Here is a 19,255-nt window from a genome sequence, read left to right on the forward strand (position 1 = left end):
TAGTAAGTCATTCATCCATTAAGAAACCAGGAAAGTTGAGAAGAAAAAAAAGTTCTCTGTAGGGGTTACCCTTAGATTAGTTCCAAAGTTCCCACGCTCCACCCCATTCACATACAAAACACATCATATAACAGGTCAGATTTTGCCCTCTGGCCCTTCTTTTGCTATTCCCTCTTCACAGTTGCTTCAGTGATTAATATCCCACTGTCCATTTTGTGACCGCCTGCTCGCTCAACAGCACCCATCTGCAGTCATGTTTCTCTTTCTTTCTCAAGCCAGATCCACAAGTGTCACTGGGGGCATCATTTGGAGCTGGATCTTACCCATAACTGTCACATGGATGAAGCAGCCCATAATATATATGCATCTTCCCAGATAAGTTGTCTGATTCAATTTCACTTTACCTGCTGGACCTGTTTACCTTTCTATTTCCCATTATATCAGGAAATATAAAAATCCATCAATTTTCTGTATTTGTTTTGTATGTGCCTTTTTATAAGGCACTTTTTATAAGCTCTAGGGTAGATCTCTTAATCTTTCCCACCAGAGTCGTTCCTTTTAGATTAATTGACTATAAACAGAGAATTCGAGAAAGAGAGTGAATAAATCCATAGTCTAGTAGGTAGGCAAGTACGTCAGCTACAGACCACTCAGGTTCACATGCTTGTTCTGCAAGAGTATCCCATATTCCATGGAAATATCCTGTCCATGGATCACATATTCATAGTATCTCAGTGTTTTTTCAGGGGACCTGATGAAGGAAAGGGAAACTTGAAAAGATATTGAGTTTATTCTGATGTCGATGGCAATACTTTGGAAATTATGAAGACATTTCTCCCACCAACCTCTACACACCATGTCTGGGAACACTTTCCAAGGTGTATTTATTAAAGTTCCTGGTTTCACATGGACACTGAAAATGATACTGTTGAAAGGACCTGTTTTGAGCCTGTGTTCTGCTCACTCTTTCAAGCTGTGTTCCTCTGTGGAGCTAAGAAGTCTGAAGTGGGACCTGAAATGCTGTATACAGAGAACTGACACTTGGCACAGAATTAGAAAGGTCACAGCAAGGAACCTCACCCACTGTGCCAAGCTGCCTTCAGTGAATGACGTAAAGAGATATCTGAAAGACGCACTCCTAAGTAAGCTGTATCCCAGCTCTGTCTCCATGCTTCTTGGGAAATTAGCTCTAGAATTACAGCAGCAGCTACACCAACAGAGAAAGTTAACCGATTCCTATATCCATCTTCATTCAATTAAAACACCAACAAACACTATGTCTGTAGAGCTGGCTAAAGTCTGGTAGTTAACATGCCTGAAAGAATTCTCTTTATGGAAAAAATCACTACAATATGCTAAATGGATTTTGTTAACTTTTCTTATTTATAAAGCAATGATATTCTAAGGCAATTGGTAGATTTTTTGCCATGCAGTATAACATACTTTATAAGTATTTAATATTGTATTTCAGTATAGGTTATTCTAATACGTGTCAGTAGAGTATTCTTAATATAATGTTGATGTTTTTGGAGGTGATAAGGCTATAGGGAGTTCTACTAGGGCACAAGTTGATGATTCTCATCAACAGTTTGCATTACAAAAACAGCCCTGAAAAAAATGTTATATTTGGAAAGAAAGAAAAAAAAAAAAAAAGCCCAGCCCTTTGCATTTGACATTGCCTTAGTTAAACTATAAATACCATTCACTTTGAACTTTTGTATTCACTAAGATCATAGCTGTAGATTCCCGGAAGACAATCTTCAGCATCCTGCACTGAACATCCTGCAAATAAATACAAGTTTCCTTCTACTACACTGAAATGTAAAGTAAGGATTGAATGACTGGTTCATAACACAGTTCCTGAGTTAATAAGTAAAATTTCCATAAAATCCAGCATTTTTTTATAGCAAATCATATATTTAAAACATTTATTGGATTCAGGTTTAATAAACTTCATCTGCAATATGATGAAATTTCTTACCCTAATATTGCCTTCACCTAAAGCTTCCATTCTGGTCTTCAGTATACAAAAAAACCTGCAAATAATTTTGCAAACTGCAGAAGTATTACAGAAAAATCTTTCCTTTGATTTTTTAGAATTAAAATGCATACTTTCAACTAATTTTTGAATAACTGAAAAAGAAGTGTTGTTTTGTCCTTACGACACATCTTTAAGCACTGTGAATCCCCAATGCCGCCTGTTCAAGACAGTGTTTGTCAGGAAATATGTGAAGCACATTTTATTTCCAAGTTTCTAAAAAAGCACTACAAAGACCAATAAGTATTTCTAAATCAAGGAAAGTAGAAGGTAGTGCCTCTTAAGTAGAAAATAGAAATCTGACAGTGTATTTAAAGAAAATTAATATAGATTAAAAACCTAGAAAGAAAAAGTACATTGATGCAAACTTTTTTACCTGTAATTCGTCAGTGCTGTTGAAACAGAACAATGTTATTCTTTTTTCAATTTGACTAATATGGAGATTTGGATTCTAGCTGTATGTCCACAGATTTTGTTTAAATTTTTATAATGATTTCAACAATTTTTATTTTTCAGTGGATACCAATCTGAATGTTTTACACTATCTTCCTGACACCAAGATATTATATTTGGCGGTTCAGAGTGATTGATATATTTAAGTATACTTAAAGAAACTTTTGCTAATCTTTTCTTACTGAGGAAAGCTGTGCTACTCAACTATGTTATCTGTTACACATATCTAACTGTTGTATACTTTTTCGTGATCAAACATTGTGGATTTTCATATAGGTATATAGTTTAAAGGCTGCATATGCCATTTTAGTATACTGACCCCTTTCACTGCTTTTGGAAATGCTACATATAGTATCTGATATACTTTTCTGTCTAAAGCATGTCTAAAATAATGATGTACTAGTAGAAATATATATGTAAACAGAGCAAAAATCTAGACAGTTACTTTATTTCTATAGAAAGTTTAATCTATGACAGTCATCTTGCATGTCTTTTCTATATCCAATATTGAAGTCTATGCAGAAAGTGGAAATCTTAAAAAGAAAGACTACTACTACTACAGGCCAAATGGGACACTGGTATAGTAATTATGTGGATTGTAAATATGTGCTTCAGAAACAGGTGATTTCAAAATACAGTGAAGTCAGCTGTCCTCCTGACAGTCCTTCCACATGTCTCTCATGGTTAAGGACTCCCTGACATGCAACTGTTTGGCTGTCCTGTTTTTTGTTTGGGTTTTTTTTTTTTTTTGGCTCCAACACATGAAATCACTTCCAAGCAATAAAATAAAATATTTTGGAAAGCAGTCACAAGTTTTATGTACTTACTACAATTCTTCTATTTACAAGAATATATATTACAATGACAAATAAATGCAGAGTCCACAGGGGAGTGCTGAGAATCCAGGCTCAAAGCTTCTGGGCCTTATCTAAACATAAACTTGCAAAAACACTAACAGTTCTCTTTCTCACTCTCTTAATCTTTAGAAGGAAGTAATACTAAGCAACTTCATAGGAATGCTGCAAATTTTGGATACTAGATACTCTGAAGAGCTTTAGTATACTTAGAAGTGGCAAAATGTTCTTATTTCTTTTAAGATTAAAGATTCCATATTTCTTTAAGAATATATGTCTCTCCAGTAGACAAATTGACTCCATATAGGAAAAGCCTGTGCAAGAGGCAGTGAACACAATGGCATAAATCAAGGGTAATGTTAAGGAACCTTACAAATGATTCCAAAACGGTTAACAAATGCGATCTTTTGCTGTGGGATGTTTTCTGTAGTGTGTTTCCACTTAGCAGTCAGATTGTTTATTGCACTCAGGCATAGCAGTTCTGTTGATGTGCGTTTCCGGAGAAGCCTGACACTGAGAGCAGAGCTTTGTCTAGCTTAGAAACAGTTGCACCAGCAGATGCACCTTGGTGCAGCATATTCCACTAGAAGTTGCTCAGGAATACGTCAACATAATTACACAAGAGCAACTGTCTCTAACTTATTCACAGCTGGAAACCTCACACCACATTGTTATAAGTTGATCTCACAAAATTGACGTGAGACAGAGTCAATTAAAATTTGAAGTATTTATTAGCAAGCGGCAGCAAGCAAAACAGCGCTGAGCGGCCCGGGAGTCTCACTTCACCGATGGCGCGCACCCAATGCAGCGGCCTTCTCAAATATATATGGTACTTTTTACATAATCATAAGATCTCTTAATACGCCTATACATATGCATAACCTATCCCCGCTTCGTATTATAATTAGCTTTAAGAAGTCATTTTCATAAACTCCTTCTAACTGTGCTTGCGCAATGCTTTGTGGTGGTGGTCGCTGAGGGTCTTGAGGATGAAGGCTGCAAATTCTTCTTTATCACTTCAAGTAACCTTTTGTCCTTGCGCAGACTCAGTTTTTCTTTTTTGTTTTTGTCTCTGTCCAGACTGCAGGGTTGGTTTCAGCCGCTTTTCAAGGCCTTCTTTTATTCGTTATCAGGAGCTGTCTTTGTCAATGCCTCAAGACTTCTTGCTTCGTCCATTTTTTATCAGGCCTGTCTTTTAGGTTCTGAATTACTACTAGTTAATTAGTACTATATCTTTCACTCAGTCCCCCTCCTTTTTCTAAAGAGTTAGTAAATTCTATAAGGATTCGTCATCTAACACTTTCTCAAAATATTTATCCAAGTGCTATAGGTATCTCTAAAACTCTGGCAGTACTAAACAAACACCCTTGAAATTCCACAAATGAATATCTTAAACACTAGTATTGCCAGTGGTCTTGGGGTGAAGGTTTCTTTCCTTCAAGTCTTTTCACAATTTATTATACTTTGTCTACATAACTTGACCTTGCGGCTTAGTCTTGCCTGCACAATCATGCATCTCTTGTTTACACAGTAAAATGTTGGCCATCTTGCCACCTCTTGTTAAGCAGTTGCCTTCTTGTGCAAATGTAATTTTTTAGGTTTGGTGAACAAATGATACTGAGTTTATCACAACATCATCTAAATTTTATTCCCTTACACCAGTGTCCTTCAATGTTTTTAACTGATAGATCACCTAACCTTTTTAAAATACACACACAAAACTGCATGCCTCTACTGGTAAGCAGCAGGCAACACAGCTGAGCACTGCTGTGTGTCATGTATGTAAATAATGAGTTATTACCATATAAAATTGTTTTTTACCTCAAAATTAGAAACAATTAAGTGTAGAATACAAAAAAGAAAAAAAAAAGAATGTGATATTTGGGCTGGGATGCCAGAAGATGCCCACAGCAATCATGAATTAAATCCCAACTTTCCTTCAGGGCACTTCCTGTTTCTCTGCGATATTTTAATGGATTATCTTCTCCTGCTTTATGAGTAACTTGTGACTTGTGCACACTGCAGGTGTACTAATGAGCTCTGAACAACAGAAAGAAAAGTTAGCATCTGTAATTAGGCGGGAGTGGGGACAGGTATTTAACCCCATTGGAGGGAAGACTTCAAGGAATACAATTTTAAGCCACACACAGATGCTTAGAGAGATCCATACTGGCCTCCTCATACAGTCAATAAGATGTTCAGCTGGCAGCAGCTGAAGTTTTGTCTCCATAGTTTTCAGGACATGTTGGCTGATGCTTCCACCAAGGGGAAGAATTAGTGTCTTTAAGGGAAGTCCTGAGGGTGCAGCCTACAAATCATACTGGTTTGTACAAAATACTGGGTTCAGTTCTTTGGATCCTCAGGGACCTTGGAAGCAAGTCAGGTCTACTGTGACATAAAATGTACATCTACCATGCTAGCAAAGAGAACACAAGATTGAAATCTCTACAGGAAAAGGGGATCCTTTGCAAACACATTTTGTGTGCCAGATGGGCATGAGACTCTCTACTTGTATTCACAAAAGCTGCTACTTAACTTGGAAATAAAAGACAGGCCTTTTTAATTGTTCCCTTTTTGCTCAGGAAGGAAAGGAGCCATACGTGCTGTCACTTTGGGAACAGAGTACTTCTTCATTTGTTTGAAAAGGGTTATGTATATAATTGCCTGCTTTTGTTTGATTTTCCATCTCTTGCCTTGGGGGGCTGTGAAAAAGAACACTTCTAACTGGACCCTTGAAACAGCACTTATAGCCCTGGGAAAAAGCATTACCATTATTCATCTGCTTTTTGAAGAGGAAACAACACAGGGCAGAGCTGATGATGCTGCAGTATTTTTTATTACATGACTATATGTGAACTGTAAGTAGAGAAGGGGAATATGCTGTGCAAAATGTCTGCTTTTCCTTTCTCTCCCATTATATCTGTGCCACGTTATAGAGAACTTCAAGTCTGTGTAGAATAAAAAAGGCTTCTTAACTGACTATAAAATAAATGTATACTTCAGTAGTTCTAGGATTGCTTTGCTTTTTTAATCTTTTTGGAAGCTCTGAAGGCAAAGTCCAAGGCTTCACATTCAAAATAAACAAAAAACTGTAAAAGAACCATGAAGGAGAACCAAAACATCACCCAAGGGGGAATTCTGAAATATGATACAGGTGTAAACACAGCTGCAAGGGAAAGAACTGATTCTGCTAAAGCTTCACATGCTGTGTACTAGAGGCATGTGCTCTTAACTTTTAAGTTTCTCAAAAAAAGCAATAAAAGGCTATACCAGCAAAACTCACAATATCTCTGTACCTGTAACTTATATGAAGATACTTATTAAGTATGCTGTGAGTTTACACATTCATTTTCATTAATTAGGTTGGCTCTATAAAATGCTACTTTGCTAATCATTAGCTACTAGTGATAGCTTTTGTCTGGTAAATATTTTTAGAGCCCTTTTCTTCAAACTGAAAGGGGGGGGGGGGTTCAAAATAACGAGCAATTTATAGAATGTTATTAATGTTCCAGTAAAAAAGCTGAAGATTTACTATTGCAAGGTATTTTTAGGATCACGCACTACAAGCTGAAAACTGGAGCTAGTTATATTTTGAACGGGACACCCCCCTGAGAAATCTGAGTCACAGGGCCAGCAGTGGTAGCTGCTATGGCCATCCCTGTTGCAGGAAGCTACCAAACACTCCTCTACGGTGCCCGGTAATTTGTGAATCCGTCATTCAAAGTGAAGTGCTGCGAATGCTCCAGCCTCTAGGCCCTTTCAAACAGCTTATATCACTGTTATAGTTCATACCTTCTTATTTTACTAAAGGTATAAAAAGGCAAGAACTGAGTTCTTCCTTAATTAGTGACATATACAATACATAAGGTCAGGGATAGAGACAAGTCAATACAATAAGGATGGCTTTTCTACTTCCTTAATAGTAAGCCTTAGGCTATGCTATGACTCAATAAACTTTTGCTTCACACCAGAGAAGCAGAGGAACAGTGGCACCAGCAACAGATTTATTTAACTGGATAAGGGCAATGCTAGCTGAAATTCCAACAGAGAAAATACCTGGTTTGCAGCTATATACATTGGAATTTTTGTTATTCACTTTTTCTGTTTCTTGAGCAAATTCAGGTTTAAGTATGTTCTGCCTTCTTGGCCTTTTCTTTACTTCAAATTGACTCCTCTATTCTTTATTTCATCTACTAAATTATGCAAGCTGCTGCAAACTGTTGAACTACAGCTATTCGTGGTTGAGTGACTGTTATAATATAAAGTGAGTAAGTAGCGCCCACTACAGTTAAGGCTTAGTTTTGATTTCCATCCCTCACGTGTAGCCAGTGAATTCGTTTGGGGCTCAGTTTAAATGAAGTAGGATCTGTGTTGATAAAGGTCAAACACCATCTTCCTTTTTTCAGTTTAAGTTTGAACTCTTGCATTTGAGTTTCTAACACTGGCACCAGTAACTAATCCTGCCAGTTGTTTTTTTTTTATTCATTTCTGCTACTAAAACCAATAAAGAACAGAGGAGATATGCATATATGTACACAGTGGAAGCAATTTTAAAATACAGAACAGTGATAATTAAAGGTGTCCCTTATTTGCCACAACCTGGATCTCACCTGATGAAGCCGTATTTTGATAATGTGGTAATTTTCAAAATAATGTTTTTTTCCTTTGATTGCAAACTGGTCCCAAGACGTAAACACACGCAAAAGCCTAACACAATGACAGATGTGTGAGTGCCTTGGAAATCCGCCATCAATGTCAACCTTGGTGCATGCCTGAAGCATTGTTGAACGTGTTATTTCCTTACAGAGCGACTGAAGACACAAGAAATCTACTGAAACTTTCTTCTAACTCTTCTCCCATTGGAAATCAGCTAAATGAGTTTCTGAACCTCTAAACAGTGGTCCAATTATTTTTTTGAGCACTCCTGTGAGCCAGCAAGACTTCCCATGTTGCCTGTGTATGCATTCTCCTTGGTGCTAACATCCCTCTTCAGACTGAAAGCATATACCAGAATAGGTGTCCTGGTTCCCTTAGTCTGCCTAATGGATCACTCCAAGACCATAATAATAGGCTTATTTTCAATATTGTCCCACTGACTTGGCAAACTATATATTATCATATGAATCAATAAATTCCTTAAAAATAGGAATATTCAGCGAGCCCCTGTGTCTTATGCTTACTGAAATTCTGTGTGACTATGCAGAAAGTAACAACTATTCTAATTAAATCAATAAAAGGATGGTTAGGATTCTAGGTCTTTAATTTAAGTAAAGGTTGTGGATTATTTTTAACTGCATATGCCTAAAATTAGGTTTTATCTACCACCAATACCTTTGTCTAAATAGGTCCTGAGCATCTGTTGTAATCACTGGAGTGATGGAAGGCATTGACTTGCCTTTTTCTCTGGTGATATCAAAGGACACTGCAGCTGCCCAGCAGAGCTGATAATATGGCCAGTCACCTTAAGGCAATCACTTTTAGATAATCTGACTTTACAATTTTGGCTTGCATTCTTGCTAATGCATGTCTTATTACACAGTTCATAAACAGCCCTCATTACAGAAGCCCTCTATCTCATCTAATGCATCAGTATCAGAATTTCTGATATTCTTAAATCCCTGGAATTTTCAAGTAGGAATGTAGATGTATACATTATGATTTCTGTAAAACAGTTAAGCAGTAGAATTCCCTGCTACAGGGCTCCCTTAGGCTAAAAATACCCCAAAACAGAAGTAACTTTAAAAGAGACACAAACATGGAATATTCAGTTTTGAGTGAAATGGATAAAGGTCTCAAAACTCCTACAGTGATTAAGAAAAAGAATTGTATTAATTTGTTCTTCTGACAAATCACCGCATAACTATGCATATTTTACATGACTTCCAAAGTAAGTGGTGCAAGAAGTGGTCAGAGGCTGGACCTGTTTATACTTAAAAATAATTAAATAAATTTAATTAAATAATAATTAAATTAAAAGATAAAATAATTGAGCACAGTTCTAATAGGTCTCATCTCATTCATATCATAGATTTACTATGATCCCAGTTTTCCTAATTGGAGTGTAATTTGTGACTGCATTAAAAGTAGGCATTTTTCATTGTCATATTTAAATTTTGAGGTAAAACAAGACTAGGCTAGGCAGGAAACAGAATTTTCTATTTAAAGAGACATATCAATGGATATCAAATGGAGCACCCTGATCTGATGCATAAAAGTTGAATATCATATGGGGTACCATATAAAAGTACATGTCATTCTTCTACTGTCTGTGGTTTTTGTGAAGTCTACTCCCAACTGCTTTTGTTTCCTCTGTGATAAGTGTTTGTGGAGATATGTCTATATGGAAAGGGTAAGACAATAAAACATGGAATGGTCACTTCTCCACAACAAAGTGCATTTTCACTCAGATATACAAAGCATTCCTGAATTCCACTCCTCTCTTGGATCCCAGCTGTAGGGTTCTCTATTATTCTTGCATTTTGAATGAATTACAGGGATTACATTAGTAGCTCTGTCAAGCTGATGACCAGACAGCCATGTGCCTCTAACATTAAGTGGAGCTATTGTGCATCCTACATTTTGCAAGACAGAGTTGCTAAATTGAGCAACTTTTATAATTGATATAGAGTTGAAGTTGAAATAGGCAGTACCACAGGGAGAAATGCTAATGATCAGCTGACTTTTCCCCAGTCCCTTCCCCTGCTATGAGGTAACTTCACTTCAAAGAGCAGAGAAAAACATTCAAGCCAACTAGTTATTAAAATTCATCACGAATATGGTTTTTGAAAACATCTGCATGCTAATCTTCCAGGTCTTCGTTGACTACACTAACAACTCAACAATAAATCTGGCTACTCATTAGCAATGATGTTTTTACAGTTTTTAAAAGGACACCTAGTTAAGTTTGCTTAAATTAGCTGTAATATTTTCATGTACTTAACAGTAAAGCACCCTGTAAAGAAGTCCTCCAAGACTCCTTTGAGCAGAAAACCTAAATTGACATCTAGCCCTGGATGAATTCCTATAAAAAACAAAGGTAAAACATGCATAACACCTTCTTCACTCCACAGTGAATGACACTTTGTTCCTGAATGATAACTATCATATTTGCTTATAATCTACTTGACAGCTATTAATAGAAATGATGGCAATCACATCTGGTTGTACAGATAAATCTGTATGTATATGTAATATACATACAGATAATAATAATAATCTGTAATTTATGTACAGATAAATCTGAAGCAGATCCATTACATTTTTTTTTTAATACTTATGTGTATCACTTTTATGGCTGTACACAAACTAAAGACAAATTTAATTGAAATTTTCTTCCACAACTGTTGGTTGAGAGTGGGAAATTACCCATATCCTGCAGCTGTGGATAACAGAATTACACAACATTTCCTTTAAACATGTTGGCCTGAACAGTTGCAAGTTACCTCTTATACGCATTTACATAACATGGGGGCTGGAACTAGATGATCTTTAGGGTCCCTTCCAACCCAAACCATTCTATGATTCTATGATCTCATGGACTAACGTTTCACTTTTTGTCACTAATTTTTGCTGTATGTTTTTATATGTTGTTTTCATACGTTACACAGCTTATCCATAACAATAGTCTATACTGCCTGATATAATACCTGATTTTGGCCTTTGCTACTTTTGTCTACAGAATTAAGGAAATGGTCTAACCAACGTTATGTCCTTCTCTGAAACAAGAAGCATGGCCTTCCTGTGGTATACTCCATAAAGTCATATCAGTGTGAGTGACTGCTGATGAATAAGAATGTTATATAAGTAATTTACATCCATTATTTTTCCATAATAATTTCACCTTAATATTATTGTAAAAAATTGTAAATTTTGTAAAATTTATTGTAAAATTTTGTAATGTTGTAAAAATATTGTTGTAATTTTTTAATTATTATTATTTGGAAAACAGCACATGCTACATCTTGTGACACGGATGCTTCTAGTATGGTATGGATTACCTGTCATCCAATAAGAAAATTTCCTAGAGCTCCCAGCTCACCATCCTTCCTTCCTGTCCTTGCTGAAAAATGTCAAGCTTCTCTACTACACTGTTGCAGCAAAATCCAAACCTCAATTATATATTGTAAAAGGAATTATGAAAAAATAATTTTATATGCTAAATATCTGGCAGAAACAGCAAACTGTTCTAAATACATAGAATATATCTACATGCATATATGAACACAACAGATTAGCAAATAGTGACTGTTAAATGGAATCATGGAATCACAGAGTCATAGAAACATAGAGTCATAGAATAATTTAGGTTGAAAGGGACCTTTAAAGGTCATCTAGTCCAACCTTCCCTCCAATGAGCAGGGACATCTTCAATAAGATCAGGTTGCTCAGAGCCCCATCCAACCTACCCTTGAATGTTTCCAGAAAAGGGTAATCCATCACCTCTCTGGGCAACCTGTTCCAGTGTTTCACCACACTTACTGTAAAAAATGTCTTCCTTTTATCTAGTCTGAAGTTTGAATCTACCCTCTTTTAGTCTAAAACCATTACCCCTTGTCCCTTGTCCTTTCTTCATACGACCCCTCTGATCATTTCTGTGGTTCTCCTCTGGACCCGCTTCAACAGTCTTTCCTGAGCTGAGGGCTCCAGAGCTGGATGCAGTACTCCAGGTGGGGTCTCACCAGAGTGGAGTAGAGGGGCAGAATCACCTCACTCGACCTGCTGTCCACGCTTCTTTTGATGCTGTCCATGCTACTTTTGATGCAGCCCAGGATATGGTTGGTCTTCTAGGCTGTGAGTGCACATTGTCAGCTCATACCCAGCTTTTCATCCACCAGTACCCCCAAGTCCTTCTTGGCAGTGCTGCTGTCAATTCCTTCATCCCCCAGCCTGTACTGATACCAGGCGTTGCCCTGATCTGGGTGCAGGCCCTTGCACTTGGACTTGTCGAACCTCATGAGGTTCACACAGGCCCATTTCTACAGCTTGTCCAGGTCTCTCTGGATGGCATACTGTCCCTCAAGCATGTCAACCGCAATACTCAGCTTGGTGTCATCTGAAAACTTAGTGAGGGCACACTCAATCCCACTGTCTATGTCATTATAAACAGTACTGGTCTGAGTATGGCCCTCTGAGGGACACCCCTTGTCACTGATCTCTGTCTGGATATTGCGCCATTGATTACCACTCTCTGGATGCAACCATCCAACCAATTCCTCATTCACTGAACAGTCCACCCATCAAATTCGTACCTCTCCAATTTAGAGAGAAGGATGTTGTGGGAGACTGTGTCAAAGGCCTTACAGAACTCAGAACAGATGACGTGTAGTGCAGGAGAATCCCTGGCAAAATCTTTCATTCATTTCAGGAAAAGGAAGACACGAATCTTGCAGTTCACGTTGAAAAATCCTCAGCACTGCCAGCCACCTGTGGATGCAGAGTTTGGCATTGTATATGTCTTTAATTCCAAAGGTGTGCAATATTGCCTGCAGGCAAATTAAAAAGCATTTTTCTTCCAGAATTTAGCCTTCAAACACAAAATCTCAGCATCAGGTAACACAAATATTTAAAATTGTGTAGTGGGTAAGACCTGCTGCTTTTAATTCTCTTTCAAACTTTGTTGAGCTGCTATTCTTCAAATTTCCACTACAGCTACTTCATTTCTATCTCCAGCATTACCGTTTTTTAAAATTTAAATTATTTAATTGTTCCTTCTAACTTGAATGGTGAAAGATAATAGCCATGTCATAGTGTTGCAGAACTAAGTCAGTGCACCAGCCCTGGTCATGGCACAGCACTAAGCCTCCAGCTCTTGGCATCAGGGCTGGAGATGTTGTGGTGGTGCCATAGCAGGTAGAACATTGGCAGTGGCAGTTGGTGACAATGCTGGCCCAGGATGGGTATGAAAAGGGCTGTGCCAGCCCAGTCTGGCAGATGAGGAGCCAGGTGAGATGGGGCAGTGGTGGGAGGGCAGGGGGCAAGGGCTGCCCATGATGATGGAGGGTGGCTGCTTTGTACTACAGTTAGGCATCCAGAAAGGGAAGCCATGGCACATTCCCGTCCTCTCACTCCTCTGCCACTGAGCTGTACTGTTGCAGCAGCCTACAGGACAGATAAGATGGCTCTAAACCTATTTCCTGTGGCAGATGAGCAGCCGGGACAGCAAAGGCAGGGAGAGGAAGGTATAAGGGCACGGGTTGCCCATGGTGATGGAGAGTGGCTGCTTTCTACCGCAGTTGGCTGACCGGACAGGGAAGCCACCAGGCCATGGCACACTCCTGTACACTGTCTTTGAGTGTGTCCATCCAGCCAGCCAGTTCCTTATACACCGAGTGGTCCATCATCAAATCTCCATCTCTCCAACTTAGAGATCAGCATGTCATGCAGGGCAGCATCAAACTCTTTACATAAGTCCAGGTAGATGACATCAGTTGCTCTCCCCTTATCTATCAATGCTTTAACCCCATCAGACAAGGCCACCAAATTTGTCAGGCATGACTTGTCCTTGGTGAAGCCATGTTGGCCGTTAGCAATCACCTCCTCATTTTCCATGTGCCCTAATGGAAGGATCTGCTCCATGACCTTGCTGGGCACAGAAGTAAGACTGACTGGTCTGCAGTTCCCCAGGTCTTCCCTTTTCCCCTTTTTGAAAACAGGGGTTACATTTCCCCTTTTCCAGTCAGTAGGAACTTCACCAGACTGCCCCAACTTTTCAAATATAATGGAAAGCAGCTTAGTAACTTCATGCACCAGTTCCCTCAGGACCCACATATGGATTTCACCGTGTCCCATTCACAGCTTTCCATTAAGCCATCACCTTCAGCCTGGTGGGGGGACGATACAGGATCCCCTTTATCTTCCACTTTTTCTGGTGTCTGTCCCTGTTCCTCTTTCAGGGATATCAGAGCACGATTCCACCAATCTATTTCTGTCTCACGCTCCCAATGCTCCTTAGTGTTTCTACTTCCACTCTTAGCTCTACCAGCAGGCTGAGCAGATCGCTCATCTGGTCACACCTCACACCGCTGTCATCCCTACTACAGTCCAGCAGCCCTGTGAGGCTGTGGCACCCCCTGCAGCCCGGCGCCTGGGTGGCTGCACGGTTCCGTGGCAGCTCTGCCTGCGCGGCTACGCCTGCTCCGGCAAGCGCAGAAGACGCAGCTTTCTGCCGGTTGGAGCGCACAGCTAACCTCCCTCCCACCAGCCGAACTCCCCTCTGCAGCCGCCAGGGACCTCCGCGCCCTTCCTGCACCGCCCAGCCGCGCGAACCGACGCGCCACGCCCTGCTCACTCGTTCCGGTCGCCGCGCGCTCTCGGGCTGCCTTTAGGGGATGGGGGCGGGGGGGCGGAGCTGCTGCTGCTGGTCCCGCCCCCGCCTCGTCAGCCGCCCTCGTGCGAGCTGGAGGCGCGCGTCAGGTACGTGCCCTGGCCGGGCCTTGAGCCGCCTCAGAAAAGCTGCGGAAAATCCGCTTTTCGCCGCCATCGTCCGCGGCGTAAATCACTGAAGTATTTAATCCATTTCATACACGAACCAATAGAACGTTTTCCGTCAGCTTTTATGGCTGTTGGTTCAGGCTCAGTAGACAGCTGCCTGTAATTGTGTGTCATTGTGTCCGTGTCCCCTGCCGAATTTTAAGCTGGAAGGCTTTTGTTCACGTGTTGCGCTATGTCTGTCGTAGAACTGGTTAACCGAACAACTGGAAACAAAAAGAATAAACAAATACTCAGTTTATGAAGAGATGTCACTATCGCAACTCCTCTGAATTCTGTGCTCTTACGCTTTTTAGAATATTCCTAAGCAATATTTTTAAGCTGTCCGGAGGAAGGATTAATAATGAAGATATAAAGTTTATAACAGAATTCTATTTGGCATGATCGAAACAATAAAGGGCTGTAAAAGAATATAATGAACTTGAGTGAATGCTAAAATGTCAACTGAAAGTGTTGATGAATGATGATAGGTCATATAGGGAAAAGGAATTCTAATTAGTCATTGGGTTTATAGATTTCTGACTTAGCTATTTCTACTTTGGAAAGATAATAGAAACTATAGTTTTCTGAATGCCGATAGTGGTTAAAAAGGAAAACAAATTTTGAATATATTAGGAAATTATGAGAAAAAACTTGAAATAGAGTCATAGAATCATAGAATGGTTTAGGTTGGAAGGGACCTTGAAGATTTCCTAGTTCCAACCCCCCTGCCATGGGCAGGGACACCTCCCACTAGACCAGGTTGCTCAAAGCCCCATCCAGCCTGGCCTTGAACACCTCCAGGGATGGGGCATCCACAACTTCCCTGGGCAACCTGTTCCAGTGCCCCACCACCCTCAGAGTGCAAAATTTCTTCCTAATATCTAACCTAAATCTACCCTCTTCCAGTTTAAAGCCATTCCCCCTCGTCCTATCACTACATGTCCTTGTATAAAGTCCCTCTCCAGCTTTCCTGTAGGCTCCCTTCAGTACTGGAAGGCCACTCTAAGGTCTCCACAGACCCTTCCCTTCTCCAGGCTGAACAACCCCAACTCTCACAGCCTGTCTGAATAGGAGAAGTGCTCCACCCCTCTGATCATATTTGTGGCCCTCCTCTGGACATGCTCCAGCAGGTCCATGTCCTTCTTATGTTGGGGACTCCAGAGCTGGATGCAGTACTCCAGGTGGGGTCTCACGAGAGTGTAGAGGGGCAGAATCACCTCCTTTGACCTGCTGGCCACACTTCTTTTGATGCAGCCCAGGATATGGTTGGCCTTCTGGGCTGCGATTGCACATTGCTGGCTCATGCTGAGCTTCTCGTCATTTCAGCACACCCAAGTCCTTCTCCTCAGGGCTACTCTCCAGCCATTCCCTGCCGAGCCTGTATTTGTACTTGGGATTGCCTATACTGTGTCAACATATCATGAATACATGAAGTCTCTATGCTGTTGTCATCCCTATCTCAAAAAGGAAGTAATTAACAAAAAAAAAACACAAAAAAAATAGAACATGGAAACTGCGATGAGCAGAGTCATGGAATGGCTTCAGTATGTGAGAGAGAGCTGAGATCAGGGAATGACATGACAGCAATTATAAAATCCTGACTGGTATGGAGATAGTGTCTGTTATCATTACCTAACATTCTCTTATAATGCAGGAAGAGGAGTCACTAAATGGAATGATCAGGTAACAAGCTTAAAACAAACAGAAGCAAATGTTTTTCCAGGCAAACTGTCATTAAATCATGGACCTCATTTCCACAGGATATTTTGGTTGAAAAGTAGAAGTGGTTTAAAAGGCAATTACACAAATTTGTGGAATAAAACTCCATTAAGGACTATTAAGCAATAAAAAATCCCTAAGATGCTGGCTGTGAAAAGGTGGGTTAGTTTATTGGAAGATCCCTCTGCTGTTGCTCATATTTTCCACTCCTTCCGTAAGCATACATTAATGTCTCAGAACCAGCACAAGTGGAAGTTTGGTGTAGCTCTGCATATCTGCTCTTTTATTTTAAGCTCAAGTCTTGGCAGTCTGACAGACTCTTTGAAACAGGAACCACAATAGCGCTGTCTGATCAACTTTGCTGGTCTGACAGAAGTATGACTGCCCCATTTGTGTCACTGTGTACACTCTTTAGAAAATTGATGACAATTTTTATGTCAATTATGATAACCATTATTGCCAATCAAAGAAATACCAAAGATTACAGAATCATTTGAACACAGAAGATTATATTGTTGGTTAGGTCCAGCTAGGTGGAGCTTCAGAAAGTGATCCCCGTAGCTTGGGAGAGTGCTCTTTCCTGGCAGGGTGCTGATGAAGATGCTCTTACTTGGTGAGCTGTCAAAAACAACTTGAAGCCTCCATTACTGGTTTGCTCAAGTTCATTGTAGCCTAGTCACCAACATTCTCTACTGTAAGGCTACTTTCTTTTAGGCTTTTGGGCCCCCTTATGATTTATTAATTTCCTATGACCACAGACAACTTTGAAGGAAATCCGGCAGCCCCTGCCTCCCTGCCCAGGGATCTCCCAGCCTAACACCAAAGCTATCTGTCCATTTCATGCCCCCTCTGATGGCCAGGAGACACTAATCCTGGGGCCATCATGCTGGCAACCACCAGCATTCTGCCCACTAATGTGTGGCAACTCCACCAATATGGCTAGTGCCAGGAGCGCAGCCCCAGGGTACTCAGTTGTCATGGTTTCAGCTGGGATAGAGTTGATTTTCTTAATATCAGCTGCTATACTGCTATGTTTTTACTTGGGATGGAAATAAAGTTGGTAAAATACTGATGGTTTTGTTTGTTGCTAAGCAGGCAAGGCCTTTTCTGCTCCTCACACCGCCCTGTGAGCAAGTAGGCTGGGAACGCACAAAACATTAGGAGACACAGCTGGGACAGCTGATCCCAACTCACCAGAGGAATATGCCATGCCATATGATTTCATGCTCTGTATATAAAGCCAGGGTGAAGAAGAAAGAGGGGCAGATGTTCGGAGTTAATGGCATTTCTCTTCCCAAGTTACCACTACATGTAACAGAACCCTGCTTTCCTGGAGATGGCTGAACACCTGCCTGCTGATGGGAAGCAGTGAATGAAATCCTTGTTTTGCTTTCCTTGCATGCCAGCTTTTGCTCTACCTATTGAACTGTCTTATCTCAACCCATGAGTTTTTTCTCACTTTTACTCTTCAGTTCTCTCCACAATCCACACTGGGGGAAGTGAGAAGGTGGCTGCATGGTCTTACCTGCTGGCTGGGGTTAAACCATGACACCACTGAAAAAGGGAATAAAGCTCGCTTCGCACATAACTTTGGGGACCTTCCAGCTCCCTCTATGACCACCCCAGGTCTTGTGCAGAGCTGCTGAGGCACTTGCCTGGCTCTGAGAGTGAGAGGAGCTGGGCTGTTGCTGGAGCAGACCAAAGCACGGGGACAGCTCGCTCCAAACTCAGTCACCAGGAGTGGCCAGGGGTAGCGCCAGGGGAGAGCAACTGTCCATGCCTTGGGCAACCTTGTGAGGACAGTCCAAGGAGCACCCTGTCTTGCCTCTCCTCGCTTCCAGCTTTGCCTCTGTGTCCGTGCCTGGGGGCTTATGTCCCTTGCCAGTGTTTTAGAAGGGAGAGTCAAGTTTGGAAGGTTTGCAGATCCATCCTTTCTTCAACTGGCTGGGAGCATTTTTGCTCAGGGCTACTCAGTGCCTCTGCTTGGGTGCGCAACTTCTGGTAAGGGTATTATCAGCCAAAGCTATTTCATGGGGATTTGCCAGTGGCTCCTTTTTGGAAAGAGGCCATCCAGGCTTCCCCTTTGACACAGGCTCTCAGGCGCTGCTCCCAAACGCCCGTTCTTCCAGTCTGTGGGCCCAAACTGCACTGTGCTTGCGTGGCCATTGCTTCTGGGCTACTTCTGGAAACCCGGGAGTCGTGGGGTCTGAAGCTTTGCTCTTTTGACAGAGATCAAGCCAAGGTGTGTGCTTTGGCAGGAGGCCCTCGTTCTCCTGGGATGGGTGTTGCTACCCAGACAACGTGTCCCCAGAAGAGCAGAGCAAGTCCTGCCTGCCTGCCAGGCACAGCCATGGGGTCTTGGGCTGGAGGAGTCAGGCTGCTGCTGTAGAGGAGTGAGAGGGAAAGGCTGAGACTAGTGTGACAGGAGAATGGCTGGGGACATCTAGGTGTGAAGGCACCAGCAGGAGGACCCATCAGGGCTGGGGCTGTCAGCATGCCCTGCATCCATGGCAGCTGGGTGATGTGCAGATCTTTGGGACTTGTGGCCTGGCTGCTGCTCAAAAGGATTGGGCAGTCCCGTGCTGGTGCTTGAAAGCGGGAGGCTGAGAGAACATGAGGGAAAGATCGCCTCTTGCAATCAAATCAACAAATATTGCTGCTCTGGTTGCAGCAAACCAAGTTAATCAAAGATGTTAAACAAACTCATCATACACCCCAAGAA

The sequence above is a fragment of the Vanellus vanellus genome (assembly GCF_965231255.1).
Source record: "Vanellus vanellus genome assembly, chromosome: Z".
Taxonomy (NCBI): Eukaryota; Metazoa; Chordata; class Aves; order Charadriiformes; family Charadriidae; genus Vanellus; species Vanellus vanellus.